This window comes from Syngnathus leptorhynchus, chromosome 4, assembly GCF_054491065.1.
Source record: "Syngnathus leptorhynchus isolate UIUO chromosome 4, UIUO_Slep, whole genome shotgun sequence".
In the NCBI taxonomy this organism is placed as follows: Eukaryota; Metazoa; Chordata; class Actinopteri; order Syngnathiformes; family Syngnathidae; genus Syngnathus; species Syngnathus leptorhynchus.
In genome coordinates this window covers 18,772,191-18,787,396 of record NC_141198.1, presented here as the reverse complement: position 1 = coordinate 18,787,396, position 15,206 = coordinate 18,772,191, and the positions used below count along the sequence as shown (strand labels likewise).

Below are 15,206 nucleotides of genomic sequence, written 5' to 3'. Positions count from 1 at the left end.
CAAATAAAGGCGGATGTTCCAAAATATCAACTTGAGGTTGTTGAAATGTTTCATGCCAATGATCATTGACCCATCAGACGAGCAGCTTATTTGATCTTCCGACAAGACAGAATGGTGCTTGTTAGGGGGCACTGGAACGTACGTGAAATTGTTTATTCCTGCTGCGTGTTGTGCAGTGGTGTGTGCCATGAAACCCGGGATGGATGGATGGATGGATGGATGGATGGATGGATGGATGGGGGAGGCGGGGAGCCGGAGCTCAAATGCAGCCAGCCAGCCAGCCAGCCAGCCATGCCAGCCAGCGGGAGCGTCTCAGCCCCCCCCCCCCCGAGCCGAGTCTCGGTCCGGGTGTAATGTGAGTTTAATGACAGATTAAGTCACCTCGGTCGAGTTTGGCTCGGGGGCCCGGCTAGAAAGCCGAGTGGACCCAAACAGTGTTAACAAATCTGTCTGGGTAACACGAGCTGCCTCGGTCCGGGCAGTAGCCTCAGATCAGACAGCAGACGATGCGGCTGGCTGGCTGGCTGGCTGGCTGGCTGGCTGGCTGGATGGATGGATGGCTGGATGGCTGGATGGCTGGATGGCTGGCTGGCTGGCTGGCTGGATGGATGGCTGGCTGGCTGACTGGGTAGCTGGCTGGATGGATGGCTGGATGGCTGGCTGGCTGGCTGGCTGACTGGGTAGCTGGCTGGATGGATGGCTGGATGGCTGGCTGGCTGGCTGACTGGCTAGCTAACTGTCCGGCCGGCCGGCCGGCTGGCTGACTGGCTAGCTAACTGGCCGGCCGGCTGCCTGTCTGGCCGGCCGGCCGGCCCACTTGCCTGTACCACGGTCTCTTCTGGGAGACTCTGTGCGTGCCCTGCGCTGGGTGGCCTGCAGTGTTGTCAAGCTCTATTTAGTAGATTAGCCATGGACTGCGGCACAATGCGACGTTATCGACGGGCAGAAGTGCAGGACTCATTTCATTTCTCGTTTCCATCCTAAAGACTAGACTGAGCCAGACGGAGCACGCACGGCCGCAACAATAACGTTTAACGGCCCACACGGTAAACCGTGGATCTCTTACACAGGACGGCTATTCTCTGTCGAGTCTGCCCTTTTCATTTATTTATGAAGTCTGAGAAAGAAATCTCAATTCAATTCAATAATATTGAATAATGCTCATAATATTCTTCCTGTTGAAGGAAATGTTCACTTTTGCAAAAAAACCAAGCCAAAAGACAGGAGAAGTGGCAAAAAAGAAAAGGCTGATCCGCTCTCCTACGTGAAAACGGGGAGCTTGACTCAATCAACTCGTTGGAGAGCCGACTTGAGCTTTTCATTTGTCCGTTGGACAAAAAAAACATCCTTTGTTGGAAAAATCAGGCAGGCCAGAGCGCAGCTTTGTCTTCTTTGGATTCAAATCTAACAGGCGGCTTTCAATGGAAAGACGTGAGGTCAGGTCCCTCCCTTCAATCATGACTTGTATGAAGTAGGGAAAGCTCAAGCCATGCTGAAATATCAATGACCCTTTGCCAAGATATCAGTCAAGTGGCCAACACTGGCGACACCAGATTCACTTAGCATATCATAGCTATGTATGCCTTTGTTTGCATTTACCTGAAGAGTCCACAAGACATGAAAAGACGGCAACATCTCTCTCACCTTACACTTTACTGGGTCCAGGCCCAAGCGCCAAAGTGTGGAGTCCACCGGGGGGAACTAAGACCAAGTTGGAGGAAAAGTAGCATATGAAGTGACGCGGGTCCCCCGTGCCACCGTATAAGGTTTATGAGTTGCCTGGAGGTTTACTGTCTGTCCGCGGTGGGAGCAGGGGTCCCGCGGGCTCCGAGCGCCTTCAAAGCCATCCGGCCGGCCCGGGTGATCACCCATTCGCCAATGCTACCGGCGTGGCGTGGCGTGGTGTAGCGTGTCCTTTCCACGCGGCCGTGCCAGATGGCCACTTCACCGGGAATCGGAAAAAGGATCGAATCTGATCCATTGGATAAAAATCCATTAAATGGAAGCTGTTTAGAAGAGAAGGAGCCAAAGGTCGAAGACAATCCTCTTGGTCAGGTTCAATGGCGGAGCTGTGGCCTCTTCACCGGAGTTTGACCTGCTTCATATGAAGAAAAGCCGGTGACGTTTAAGGATCCGGGAAGTACCACTCTTTGGACTATTACACATTTGCTGGAGGCCCAAGGCGCCCAACCTGACAAACATCTGGTCTTTGGTTCTGAGTTGGCATCTTGCCCGTGTGCCACGCTGCTAAGGCCAACGCCCCCCCCCCCCCCCCTCCTCTGAGTTTCTGAGCCACGCCGTCTCAGCCCACACAGAGGGTCCTCCGAGCCCAGGCGGTCCATCACAAGCTACCCTCACCCTCCGTTGTGTAGGACCCCCTAGTAAGAGCCTCCGCATCCCCCGCCCCCCCTTTCACTCTGAAGCCTCCTTTCATGCACTAGTCCTGACAGTTGACCAGCTTGAAAGCTGCAGCAGCCCCCCCCCCCCACACACACACACACACTTTAGCACGCGGCATGACAATCAAAGTGCTGGCCTTCTGCAAAAGATTTAAAGCTCACGTCACGTTGGGCTCTGACGCCATCATATTGAAAAGTAACAGCTATTTGACTTTCTAGAATGGTCTCTTTTTACTAAATGTGCTGAATGGGCCGTGTCCACTTGTTGCCAGGGCCTTGGACTGGTTGGCCTTATTTGGGCGTCTAAAGTGACAGCTGACGTTCCCTCGGAAATGTGTTCAAGCGCCGTTAGCCGTGGCCATCCTGGCTATTTTGAAAGAGCCCATCCAGACCGGATACAACTATTTTCGTCGCCGGCCTAACGAGCGGCCGTCAAAAGTGAGGTGGCGCTTAAGTGGAACATTGAAAAAGATTTGTCTCAATCTATCGTTCCCACTCTTTGATCCCCGCGAGACAGCAATGGAAGCAGAGGTCAAAGCACGTGCTGAATAGGCTTTTCGGAAGTCTTCTACCGGCCAGCGGCGGCCCGTCGGCTGACCCTGCTGGAACGGCGCACAAAAGGCAGGGCACGCATCACAATTGGATGGGATTCTTACCCCTCCCCGTCCCCCGTCCCCCCCTCTCTCTCTCTCTCTCTGATGGAAAGTCCAGTTTTGTCTGGCTGGCTAAATTCCGTTGCTCCCTGTTTTTGAGAGGAGCCGCTGAGGTCAGGGTTCAGCCACATTTGACGCGAGCTGTGGGAAAAGGCAAGCGACGTGTGCCCGCGCAAACCGCCGACAGAGCAAAATGCCCCTTAACCTCCCAGAGGGGCAGGCGGACCACCAGCCCGGCCGGGCATGAAAGGATGAGAAAGGCTGGATGGCTGGGAAAGAGGAAGAAAGCAGAGATGAAGATGAGTGGGAGGGCCGCAGGAAGACAAAGATGCGAGAGAGGTATTGAACCCAGATCAATCGGCATCAGAGCCGATTGAGCTTGGAGCGAAAGTCATTCGTTGCGTGACGGGGCAAAAACCTTTGCTGACATTTCAAAAAAGATCTCCCCAATTTGGATTCGAATCAAAGATATTTTTCTGGCACCTGTTGTTTTGTTGAATGCCTATGAAAAAAATGGATGGTGACCACCATATTGATGAGCATAAAATGATTTCAACGGCTCAAACATCTGCTTTAGGTTTGCTGTAAGATTGGAGAACAATAATAAACATTTTCACAAATGTTCATCTATCCCAGGTGGGCTTGGAACATGTTTCTTCAGCAATAAATGGTCAATTTTTGCATTTCAGGGGGTTCACTGGGTTTTTGGATGGAACCCAAGCCCCTTTTACTGCCTGTAAAATGTATTCCCCCCCCCCACGTATAAACTGCACGGATTTGGCTCGGGCTATCAGAGTCACATGAGATGAATTCCCACACCCAAGGTTGCTTGACAATAATCCTGCGCCGCTATCCTGCCGTTTTGCTGGCTCTCTCTCTCTCTCTGTGATAGAGGCAAACGCAAAATCAAGAACTTGGCTTCCCACGGCCGCCCGCGTTTAAAAAAGAGGTGGTCAGCGGACGTCAGCCCCATTTTCTTTGCGTTCACTCTCAAGGCTTTGTACTTGAAATGATAAACATTGCTGCACCCTGAAAGGAGGGACAGAGCACAGCAAGGTCACCTGCTCCTCATCCCTTTTTACACTGATAGTGGGGGTTGGGAGGGCTGCTTGCTTGCTTGCGTGCTTGCTGACCAACTTCAGTCTAGACGGCTCAATACGCAGTTGACTTTCTAAACCCGCTTGTCTGGAAACAGAGCAGACGTGACGTGAGGTGAGGTGAGGTGAGGTGAGGTGAGGTGAGGTAAGGTTGGGGGGAGGCGGCAGCAGAGATGCGGCACTGCCTTTTAGCTGCCGCAGCAACAAACGTCCTCGCCATTAAGTGGAAAGGCCACTGAAGACAAAGGAGGGAGATGGAGATGGCTCCATTGTCAAGGTCAAGCGAGCCGCCCAGTTGAAAAGCCCGCCCCGCCCCGCCCCGCTCCTCTTTTGCCCGTCAAGCTATCGCCTTCCATCGTTCGCCACAGCACAAGAGAGGCAGGCGGCTCGGACACGCGAGAGCAATTTGCGCTCGTCCAAAAGTCTGGTCGCGATCCATTTCACGTAAAAGTACGGTGGCCACTCCTTGAGGGGGATTCTCCAGTAAATGCAAGAGGTGAGAGAGCACATTTCATCATATTGCAGACAGGCTATGACGCTAATGTAAGCCAATTGAATCAAACGTCCCCCAGCGAGCGAGCGGGCCGGCCAACTAACAAATGCACGCATGCACTCATTTTCATTACTCCTAAACTTGTTAGATAAAGAAATGGTGACACTGCACAATGCACAATGATCTCATCTTTACGGGACTGGCAGGGCGCCCTTTTTGGAACATTTCTTAATCAATATTCTGCAGAAAAGAAAGAAAGAAAGAAAGAAAGAAAGAAAGAAAGAAAGAAAGAAAGAAAGAAAGAAAGAAAGAAAGAAAGTGGCAGGATGCTGCTGATCTGCTGGGAAAAAAGTGCAACGTTGCTGAAATCTCTGAAGGCGGAAGAAAAGCACCGAATGACATCTGCTGAATCACTTGACGGGAACGTGCTTATCTCTTGCGCCGGCCGATCGATGTCTGCGATGACGCCTGAGACGGAGCAAAAGTCCGTCCGCACAACACTTATGTACAAGCGCCGCCGCATCAGGCGTCACTTGGATCCAAATGGTGAGTTGCGTTCCCGTGGGATCTTCCGTGAGAACCACGTCAAACGAAAGAACAGGATGTTTTGTTTCTTGTCGTTTTGGAATCATTATCAAAGCACGTTGCCGTGTGTGGATTTGAAAACATTGACCTCGGAGCGCCACTGACGCATCAATGAAGATCTTAATGCGGGGCGCCGTCAACTAGATCTTTTTCTTTTGATGAGAATACGGCCGTGGTCGGTCTTGTGGGTTGCTCATTAAGATGGGAACGTTCAAACAAAAAAAAGCACGATGCTTAGCAGATGGCAGCAGTGGACGTGCCCACGCATGGCGTGTCACAATGCTCCTCAATCACTTTGGAAATGCCACTGGCACAAGAATCTCGCCAAAATTGGGGGGGGGGGGGTCACGTGAAAGCCAAAGAGGTGATTTCAATTTAGCCAGGCTGGAATATAAACACATAGGCACCACGAAATACGTACTTTATGATTATTTGTGGATTATGATTTTTTTTTTATGAATTCAAAATGTGCACGCTGTGTGTCAAGTGCAAACTGTTTGTTGTATGGGATCAGTGGGGATGTCTGAAATGGACTGCCGGGTGAGGGTCATGAAGCCATTAACAGTCAAGAGGGATGCAATTAACATGAAGTACTGCCTTCTCTCAGTACAATCACTCTCAAAAGCACGCACGCACGCACGCACGCACGGGTTTGCCAGTGACTAATGTGCAACTTTCACTTTGTTCCCAACCGGTGCGAGTGAGCTGGCAAAAATCAACTCAACATTTGCCATCAGCCGTGACGCAAGTGCAAGGTATAATAAGGATGATCTTAACTTTGAGACATTTGGTGACAGAGTTGCGCACACTGTGTTGTTTCCTTCATGGATTGGCCCTCATCCTCCGCGCGGCCAATCAGCAGGCGGCGGACAATTTAGAGATCACGGACGTCACCGGCCTGGATGACACACGCCGCGCGCCAGACGAAACTTTCAGACACCGGGCGCCACGTGAGTCACATCTTGGACCGCGGAGGGTCGCTAACGCATTTCACGGGGAGTCAGACCCGATTGGACTAAACTAAGCGGGCAAGATACTGCACGAATCGGTTTTCAAAAAGTTTTGCATGGTACGACACGCAGCAGCAGTCTGCTGTTTGTTTACTCGGCATACACCCAAGTGAGCGGTGAGCTAACGGATGAAACATTCAGCTCGAGTTCAACGCAGGTTGTGGGAGTCGTTGAGCTTCCTGACTTTCACGTTTATCAAACGATCAATCGATAAAAGTCAGGCCGCCCCGCCCTGCCCCGCCCCGCCCACGGTGAGTCATAATCGCAATCAATCAGGGAAATCCAGGCACAATTTAGGAGGCCAACGAGATGGCCAAATGTTTGGAGTCAGGATGTAACATGTTTCATCTGATCCCAAAGTCAATTCCAACTTTCTGCTTATGTGAGCAAATCCTAGAAACAGACGGCAAAAGACCATTCTGATCAATATTGCCCAGACGCTTCCCGTCACCCGCCAAGCATACGGTAAACGGGCCGATTCGATGACTCGTCAAGTCAAACGGGCCAATTCCATGACTCTTCAAGTCAAACTATGTCATATAATGTTAGGAGGACAGTGAAAAAAAAAATGCTATATGGCTTTTATTACATGTGCGGAACATTCCGATCGTACGCTGTTAAGAAAAAAAAAAAGTTGTATGTCAAGTAGAACAAAAGTGTGAGTGTCGTTCAAAATTAGGGAGGGTCAAAGGGCAAAGAATGACTGAGTAAAGATGCATAAAATGTATATTTCAGACACTATGAATGGAGTCAATCAAAGTCCAAAGCGTGAACTAAAGTCAACTTCACATTTCCCAAATGGGTTTCTATGGCAACCACGTCTGCAGAAAACTCTTACCGCCACCCTCAAACTGGAATGAGTCACACACCACCTTAGTCCTCCTTTACACTTGAGTCACTTACGCACAGAAAAGTGATTACGGGACAATCGGTGTCCCTTGACAAAAAAAGAACAAGAGAAGATGGCCCAACGGGGAGGGAGGGAGGGAGGGAGGGAGGGAGCGAGGCAGGGACATCATCGCGCTTGTGACGCAGAGTGGACTCGCATCTTGCCGTCACATTAGAAACCTTTCGCCCCAATGGGGTCGAGGCCAGGTGAGTCATCTCCCTACGCATTTTGTCCGTGCGTGGCCTCGCTATGACTGGGCCGGCCGGGGGGGGGGTGGCTTTGATGCCGGGAGTTGAAAGCATCGGCAACACTCGTTTGAAAAATGCCCACCATCACAACACAACATGGCGGAAAAGTGCTCCAAATTGATGCGCGCTGATCCACCAGGATAAAAAGATGCTTTTGGATCCGGAAACATTTCAACTGACGGCAACGACCTCCGCCCACGTTGCCACTTGCGTGGGGAAAAGCCTCCCCCCTGCGTGGTGGCATCGAGTTTTTGCAACAATCCGGCCGGCCTCGAGCATATTTGCAGAGCGACAAGGGTAGGCCTTGCCTTGCCTTGCCTTTCCTTTCCGCAAGCTTTTCTGTCTTGTTGTACGGCGGGCAGGCGGTTCAGGTGTATGCCCCCCGGGCTCAAGTCATCCTGCTCGGAGTGCCCATCCCATTCCAGCTCCTAATCAGGAATGTAGGTGTGTAAATCATTTGCATTCAATAAACGCCGCCGTGTGCTTTGGATACCTGACGTCGCCGACGTCACGTCAGGCGCGGCGGCTGGGGGAGAGTTATTCCCCCGCCCCCGCAGACTTGCGAGTCCAGACACAGTCGCAGCGAAAATAGCTCAAGGGGCAAACAAGGTAACCTCTTTGAAAAGACGCTTCGGGGGGTGTCTGCCGAGTCCCACGCAATATTGTCTGCACTGAATGGCTGCGCTCTGCAGAACAAACCATCTTTCAATGTCTTGGGCGGGCGCATGGACTCCAGCCTGGAGCTGCTCATCCAAAAATGTTCACCTCCACGACAACGCTATTGTTTCTTGCAGTGTACCATCCGCACTCAAATTTGCGCAAATGGCCTTTTCCGTTGAGTGTTTCGCAGACTCCAGAGACACATCGAGGAAAGGTGAACGGGTGTCGCTGGAGTCCGTGAGCTCACGCAGACCCCGGGTGCCCGGGTTAAGCCGAGCGCATAATGGTGTCGCGCTGAGGTCATGGAGACGTGTTGTGCATAACCGCACAATGTGTCACTACGGTGCTGTAAGCGGATCCTCTACGTGGTATCCCGCCTCGAGAAGAAGGCGCGGAGGCTGCCAACGTGCTTGAAAGGTTAACATACGGATGGATCTCTTACGAGACATGCCTGCCTGGCTGCCTGCCTGCCTTTCGTTCCCTCCCTCCCTCCCTCCCTCCCTCCCTCCCTCCACATATTGCGGGCAAAGGCTGGACAAGTCCAGACATGTCATTGCTAGCCCGGACATCCCCATTAAGGCTCCCGCCCGGTTCTAAAAGTAGAGAGAGAGCATGGATGGCATATCCGCTTGTTTACAAGGTGTTTGCCCAATGACACAACTTGCAGGAGAAGGAAACAGCTGATGCGCCATTTTGCTCCTGCTCTTAGAAAATGCACTTTGGAATATCTGACGAGACGGGACTTCTGACAAGAGTCTCGGCCGGACGTTAAAGTCCAGAAGGCCATTCCACGGAGGCACGATTCTTCATCTGGGCCCTCCTCTGCCATTTCAATGCTAGAACACTTGTCCCAAAGATAAGCCTCACCTGAACCAGAACCCAGATAGTGAGCCAACACGAGCGATCGCTCGCTAACACCATTTTTTGGGGAAAATGGACAACATTTCCCAGACATCCAAAAGTCTTAACTTGACAAACTTTGATTTTCCCAGAAAGGTCGTAGCTGCAAATGGCCTTTTTTTCACTCCATGGAGGTGTAATGGACAGGTGGGCAAATCTTTTTTTTATGGTGTGTGTATGTGTGTGTGTGTGTGTGTGTGTGTATATATATATTTAAGTTGAAGTAAATTAAACTTAAGGTTTAAGTGCTCCAAAGTCAGTGGATGTGGCCTTTCTTTGTTTTCCTGAAGCCAGAATGCAGCCCTGTATGAATTGTGCCTCATTCATGGCTAATGTAGCAGACCGAACAGATGACTCCTCTTTCATCATTGTCCACGTACGCTCGCTCAGCCTCCCCCGTCCGTCCGTCCGTCCTGGTGCACTTTCTCTCTTGCGCTGCTTGTTTGCCGCCCATGGCGCTGATGTTCCGGAACGCTCGAGTCAAATGTTTTTTCACAGATAGGATGAATATCCAAACTTGAATTGTTAAGATTTACTGTCACCGCGTAAACAATGACTCAGATAAAACGCAAAGTTGAGAGAGACAAGGATCGTTTTGAGCGGCCAAAGCGACACAGACGGATAGCCATCATCGGCGGCTTGTGTTGTCCTAAGTACTTCAAGAGCAGTCTGAAGTGTGGAGATCCTTCCACATTGCTTGTGTGGCTGCATGGCGCAGTCGCCGCTTTGACCCTATGTTGTGTTTACACACGCTGGCTGGCTGGCTGGCTGGCTGGCTGGCTGGCTGGCCGGCCGGCTGGCTGGCTGGCTCGCTCATCCATCTCGCACACAATGCTGATGGAAGAGTGTCGAGAAATGAGGCATGTCGGCCATGGCCTCTCTGGTTCTAGCAAACAGTGGCTGCTTCGACGCGCGCGCACACGCATGCACGCACGTGCATGACTTGCTTCACAGTTGGACTGAGTCAAGACATTTGTTAAACCAATAAACACTTTTTTTATGAGCTAGCAAGGTATTTGGATTGAAGCTATGAGTCAAATATTGGAATGATCACAATTTAGGACTTGTCTGACTCTGCCAGATTCATCAACCCTAAAAATTGCAGTTGATGACTTTAATTGTAGCAGACATATGGTGGAAGGAAGTGAGCACACAGATGGCTCCGTCTCGGGACCCTTCGCCACTGACACTGTCACGCAGCAAAGCGCACAGGGTGGGTGGGTGAAAGAAAAAAAAAAAAAAAAAAGCTGGCATATGACTCAGGCCCCACAGGTTTGGGGGCTCGGTTGAGAGTATTCCCAATCCTGGCAGGCAGGCAGGCAGAAGAAACGTAACCAAGCGTTGCTTGGATTCAGACGGGCTGGCTCTTGCAAACTGGAGGGCCACGCGAGGAAGTTGGCTGGCCGGCTGGCTGGCCGGCCGGCTGGCTACATTTTGTGTAAAGACACTGGCCGGCCATTCGCTTTAACAGTCAACATGGCACCAGAGTATTTCCCTCTGAGTGCTTGTGTTTAAAAAAGGAGCTGGCGTCTCGGTAGCAATGTTGACAACTATTTGACACATTTGAAGATTTGTGATCAACTAAGCAAAAGGCTTGAGCCACATTTGTGCACGGGGTTCATGATTGATCATTTCTATATGCAAAGGGAAAACTTGTTCTGAAATGGGTCGCCAGGCAATCTTGGAGCAGAACATTCTTTCCATTTCTGGAAACTAATTGAAATGCCTTTTGCACAATCACACAATTAGTCAATGATATCATGAAGTGTTTGTGGCCTGCCATGTGATTAGCAAGGTTTGGTAATGCCAACCTAAAAAATTAAAATTATATATATATATATATGTCATGAGCATTTCTTTCGACTTCAATTGATTTGATAGATTTGATTTAACGATTGAATCGTTCCCGTGAAGGTGTGCAAAGAGCACATTCGCTGGAACTCAATGAGGAAAGTATCTGTCAAGATTTGATGAAGAATCACATGCGCTTTGATTGTCTGCCAGTCCTGTCATCACAATTTATTTGCGCACAAGACTTTTCCAAAGGCACGCCATGAAATTCAGGTTACATCATGTTGTGCTAAAGAGCTTCTCTGTCTTCCAAAGGGCCGTAAACTTGCAAGGTATACAGTCAAACGTAAGCACTGGGAGTATTTTTCCACAGCAGCCAGAGGAGGAAAAAAAAAATAAAAAATTGGCTGTGAAGATAGATTTGTTATTGCTTCATTCAAAGCTGGAAAATACTTTTGTATCAAAAATAAAACCTCGTGAAAGCAGAATTGAATGGAAAAGAAAGTATTTGTGATGTGTAATGGCTGCACGTGTTATTTTTGCTTTCCCACGCTGCAAGTGAAGATATCCTGCCTGCATGTATTTGTATTTCCTCGTAGTCGTATGTTTACATTGAGCGGAACCGAGCGCTTGGAGAGACGCCGGTCCACCCGCAAGCGCCTGCCTCCAGCAACACCAGGTGCCGCCGCTCCAGCAAGGTGTGCGCGTGCCTGCGTGCCTGCCTGCCTGCCTGCCTGCCTGCCTGCCTGCCTGCGTGGCTGCCTGCCTGCCTGCCTGCCTGCCTGCCTGGCTGCCTGCCTGCCTGCCTGCCTGCCTGCCTGCCTGCCTGCCTGCCTGCCTGCCTGCCTGCCTGCCTGCCTGCCTGCCTGCCTGCCTGCCTGCCTGCCTGCCTGCCTGCCTGCCTGCCTGCCTGCCTGCCTGCCTGCGTGGACGAACAACATGTCCTGCAACTGCACTGGAAAATGAAGTACAAACCTTTGTCAATGTTGCCCAGCACCCGTGTGCTAATGGGAGGGAAGGGGCAAAAAGCGTCAGCGTCTGCAAGCATTTCCACTGATTGACACTAAACACTTCCTTTGCGCATGACAGGCAGCCAGCTACAACAGGTAAGTAAGGCAAATGAAAGACAATCTTCGCACATGCAGATGCAAGACAAGTGAGCGAGCGCCTGCCTGCATGCCTGCGTGGCTGCGTGGCTGCCTGCATGGCTGCGTGGCTACCTGGCTGCATGGCTGCGTGGCTGCCTGCATGGCTGCGTGGCTGCCTGCATGGCTGCGTGGCTGCCTGCGTGGCTGCCTGCATGGCTGCGCGGCTGCCTGCATGGCTGCGTGGCTGGCTGCCTCTCTCCCTCCCTCCCCACGATGGCTCTTGGCAGCAATTTCCACCTGGATGGCCTTCAACTATGTGCCAAGAGGATGTCACGGCAGCTCCATATCCTCTGTGTGACAGTGTAATTCCCTCTGCCCTGCAGCCATGTCTGCAAAAGTCAGACAGTTTACATGTTGATGTGGCTACATCTCACCTGGGAAGAGCCACATGCCAAGTATTGTGCGCATTCATTTCATTTCTGGCACTGGCAGATGAACCCCTCCGACATCAGCTGTCAGAGGTGCGATAAGTTGTGTTTGATCTTGCCTTGAGTGTGGGCTCGCGCCGCCTTTTGCTTTGTTACATTTTCATATACCATTACACCGCTAGCTTAGCTTAGCTTAGCTTAGCAATCAAAGTATTATGTGGGTGAATGGACGTGGGGAGCGGGAAGGTTCATTATCCAAGGCAGGTATGTAGAAAGAAATCACACATAATGAGGTCATTATCTATTTCACACTCCATTACAGAGAAAAGTCCATTTCATTCCCTTTCTAAAGCCAAGGCTGAGTCGTAGTCAAAGTGAAGTAATGCCATATGACTTGTTTCAAAACCTTTGTCATGCTATGCCCGTTTTAGGGAACATCAAAAAAGAAAGTTGGAAAAACCTCGGCGTCGCATCAAAACAAAAAGCTCTTCCAACTCGAGCTTCATGTCGCCGTGGCGCTCAAACACTGCTACAGTTACAAAAATGAATTGGATTGCATTCTCCAAAGTTATCAATTCTTTATATCCTTCTTGATTCATTTTGTTTGACCGACTTAGCCGTAGCATTTGGTTGCGACATCTGTCATTTACGCTTTCCCTTAACAAAGGGGAACACCCTGATTAAAAGCAGAAATGGGACATTTGTTCATTCATCATTATTCTACCACTACCGGACGGATATGCATCACAATGTATTATGTGCCACGGCAAGAATATCCTGACCAGATTACGGCTCTGTTTGCGTACAAACGTATATCAAGGAGGCAGGCGATAAAACAAAGACTCCTAAAAGCGTTTCGGATTTCAAAGCCGTGTGAAAATTGAAAGACCAATTTCTCCAAAACAGGACGTTGCGGTCGTTAGCGGTAGCTCGAGTCAACTAATGAACACGAGTCGATAAACGGGTAATATATGAACCGAAGCGAGGAACACCGCCCGGCCCCTTTCGTATACTCGAGCTGCAAAAAGTCAAATGACCCGGTGACTGGTAAAGAAAGCTCTTGGGAGAGCTTTCCGGGCTCATCCATCAACACGCAGACAGCATTATCCATCTGTCTATCTGTCTGTCTGTCTGTCCGTCCGTCCGTCCGTCCGTCCGTCCGTCCGTCCGTCCGTCCGTTCGTCCGTCCATCCATCCATCCATCCATCCATCCATCCATCCATCCATCCATCCATCCATCTACATTTTGAATGCTCACACCTCCAGAGATGTTTGCAGATTCATCTCCATCCTGTTGAAATGTTGAAGCCCTGAGTAGATTCTTACACATTTTGCAATGCAATTGAAATGGCCATTTAAAGCCACAGAGTCTGGATGGAATTTTGAATGGACATCACTTTGCTTCTTCACCCTCCACAGTGCCGGAGCACTGTCCCTCCCTCCCTCCCGCCGGTGCTGCCCTCTTGGCCCGCAGGTCATTGGACGCGGCGATTACCCGCAAGTCCTTGACACAAGGCAAATCTGTGCGCTTTCATCTGTGTCGGTGGGTCGCCCCTCAAAGCCTCGTTACAGGATTGGCGCTCGCCAATTAGCACACTTAGCTTTTGGCAAGCCGCCGGCGGCGTCACACGGCACCGGCTTTGCGCTGATGCTACCTGACAAGCCAACAGATCTGTCATGTTTGCCATTGCGGGGGGTAAAGGAATTGAGGGCAGATGAAAAAGGAACAAAATAGAAGGGTGGCTTGACCGGGATAATTGTGAAATCAATGTTGGACATTATCAATGACTTTTTGGGGGGTCCAAATCGTACAACCAAAGTTTTCTAGCATTGTAGGGATTGTTAAGCTTTGCTTTGTTTTTACAACATTTTCTAATTAGGGGTTCCCATGTCAAAAAGAAAGAAATGTTGACTACAAGTATTCAAAGCCAGAGTTTTGAAATAAATGTGTGTGTGTGTCGGGAGGGGGGCGTAAGAGGTGAACGAACATCTGGAGGTGGTTGTGCCATGAAGGAATGCAGATGCTTGAAGTAAAAGGCTCTGGATTGAGCGTGGATCGTCACTATACAGAATGGATACGTGTGTTGGTTGGTTGGGAGCCCATTTTATAGGCGTTTCATCATTTAGAAATCTCACAGCAACATCTATCTGATCAATCATTGTTGACGTCAAGTCAGACTTCCATCAATCCTCACCAATTGACCAAGTTAGTAAGTAGAAGAGCTGCTGTATGAAGACGCCGTTAAAGCAAACTCAGACGATTGCCAGCGAGATAAGTGGAAGGCGAGGTCTGTTGAAACGCCTTATGCTCCAGATTTTTTGATTTTTTTTTTTTTGGGAGGGGGGGGGGATTCCCTTAGCTGTTTAACCTCGGAGTTAGGCTCGACTGCCGATCTCTCAAAACAAGAACCCAGGAAGTGGTCCGTCCGTCATGACCACAATTTTCTCCGAGCTTATTATGGAATCCGTAGAGGAGACCTTGCGCAACGTACCTACGACTGTACTTTTGAACTCTTTCCAGCTGAGGTCGGTCAGAAAAAGATGACAGAGTAGGCAAATGGTGTTTTGGAGTAATCCTTAGCAGAGGTGATGGGCTGGAGTCACATGATTTTGGCTAAACATAGTGATTCATCTGAGATGACTGAACAAGTCTTGCCCAATACAATTGAAAATCTGCCAAACGCTGGTTTCAAATCAGCCAATTCGCTCTTAGGACTTGCACATTTTGTGGCTTAGTCGCTCGCTCGCTCGCTCGCAGCACCATTCTTAAGCGCGACCGGCGGATTGCCGACAGCCGACAGGTTTATTGGTGTAAAACACGGTTTGATCACGTGTGCAAACATCTGCAGGGCTTGTCATGCTGCACACTTTGTCTAAAAAGACTCGTCTTGCTGAAGACCCATCCCACCTTATTCCCTCGCTCTTCATGTTGACTGACTGTTGGAGTGCAAGTAGTTCCTAGCTT

General features: G+C 50.2%; 1 protein-coding gene across 1 annotated transcript in view; it reads right to left on the bottom strand.

Annotated features, from left to right (window-relative positions):
- Nucleotides 1–15,206, bottom strand: part of arl15b (ADP-ribosylation factor-like 15b) — a 46,373-nt gene that overhangs the window by 2,285 nt on the left and 28,882 nt on the right. The window lies entirely within an intron of this gene.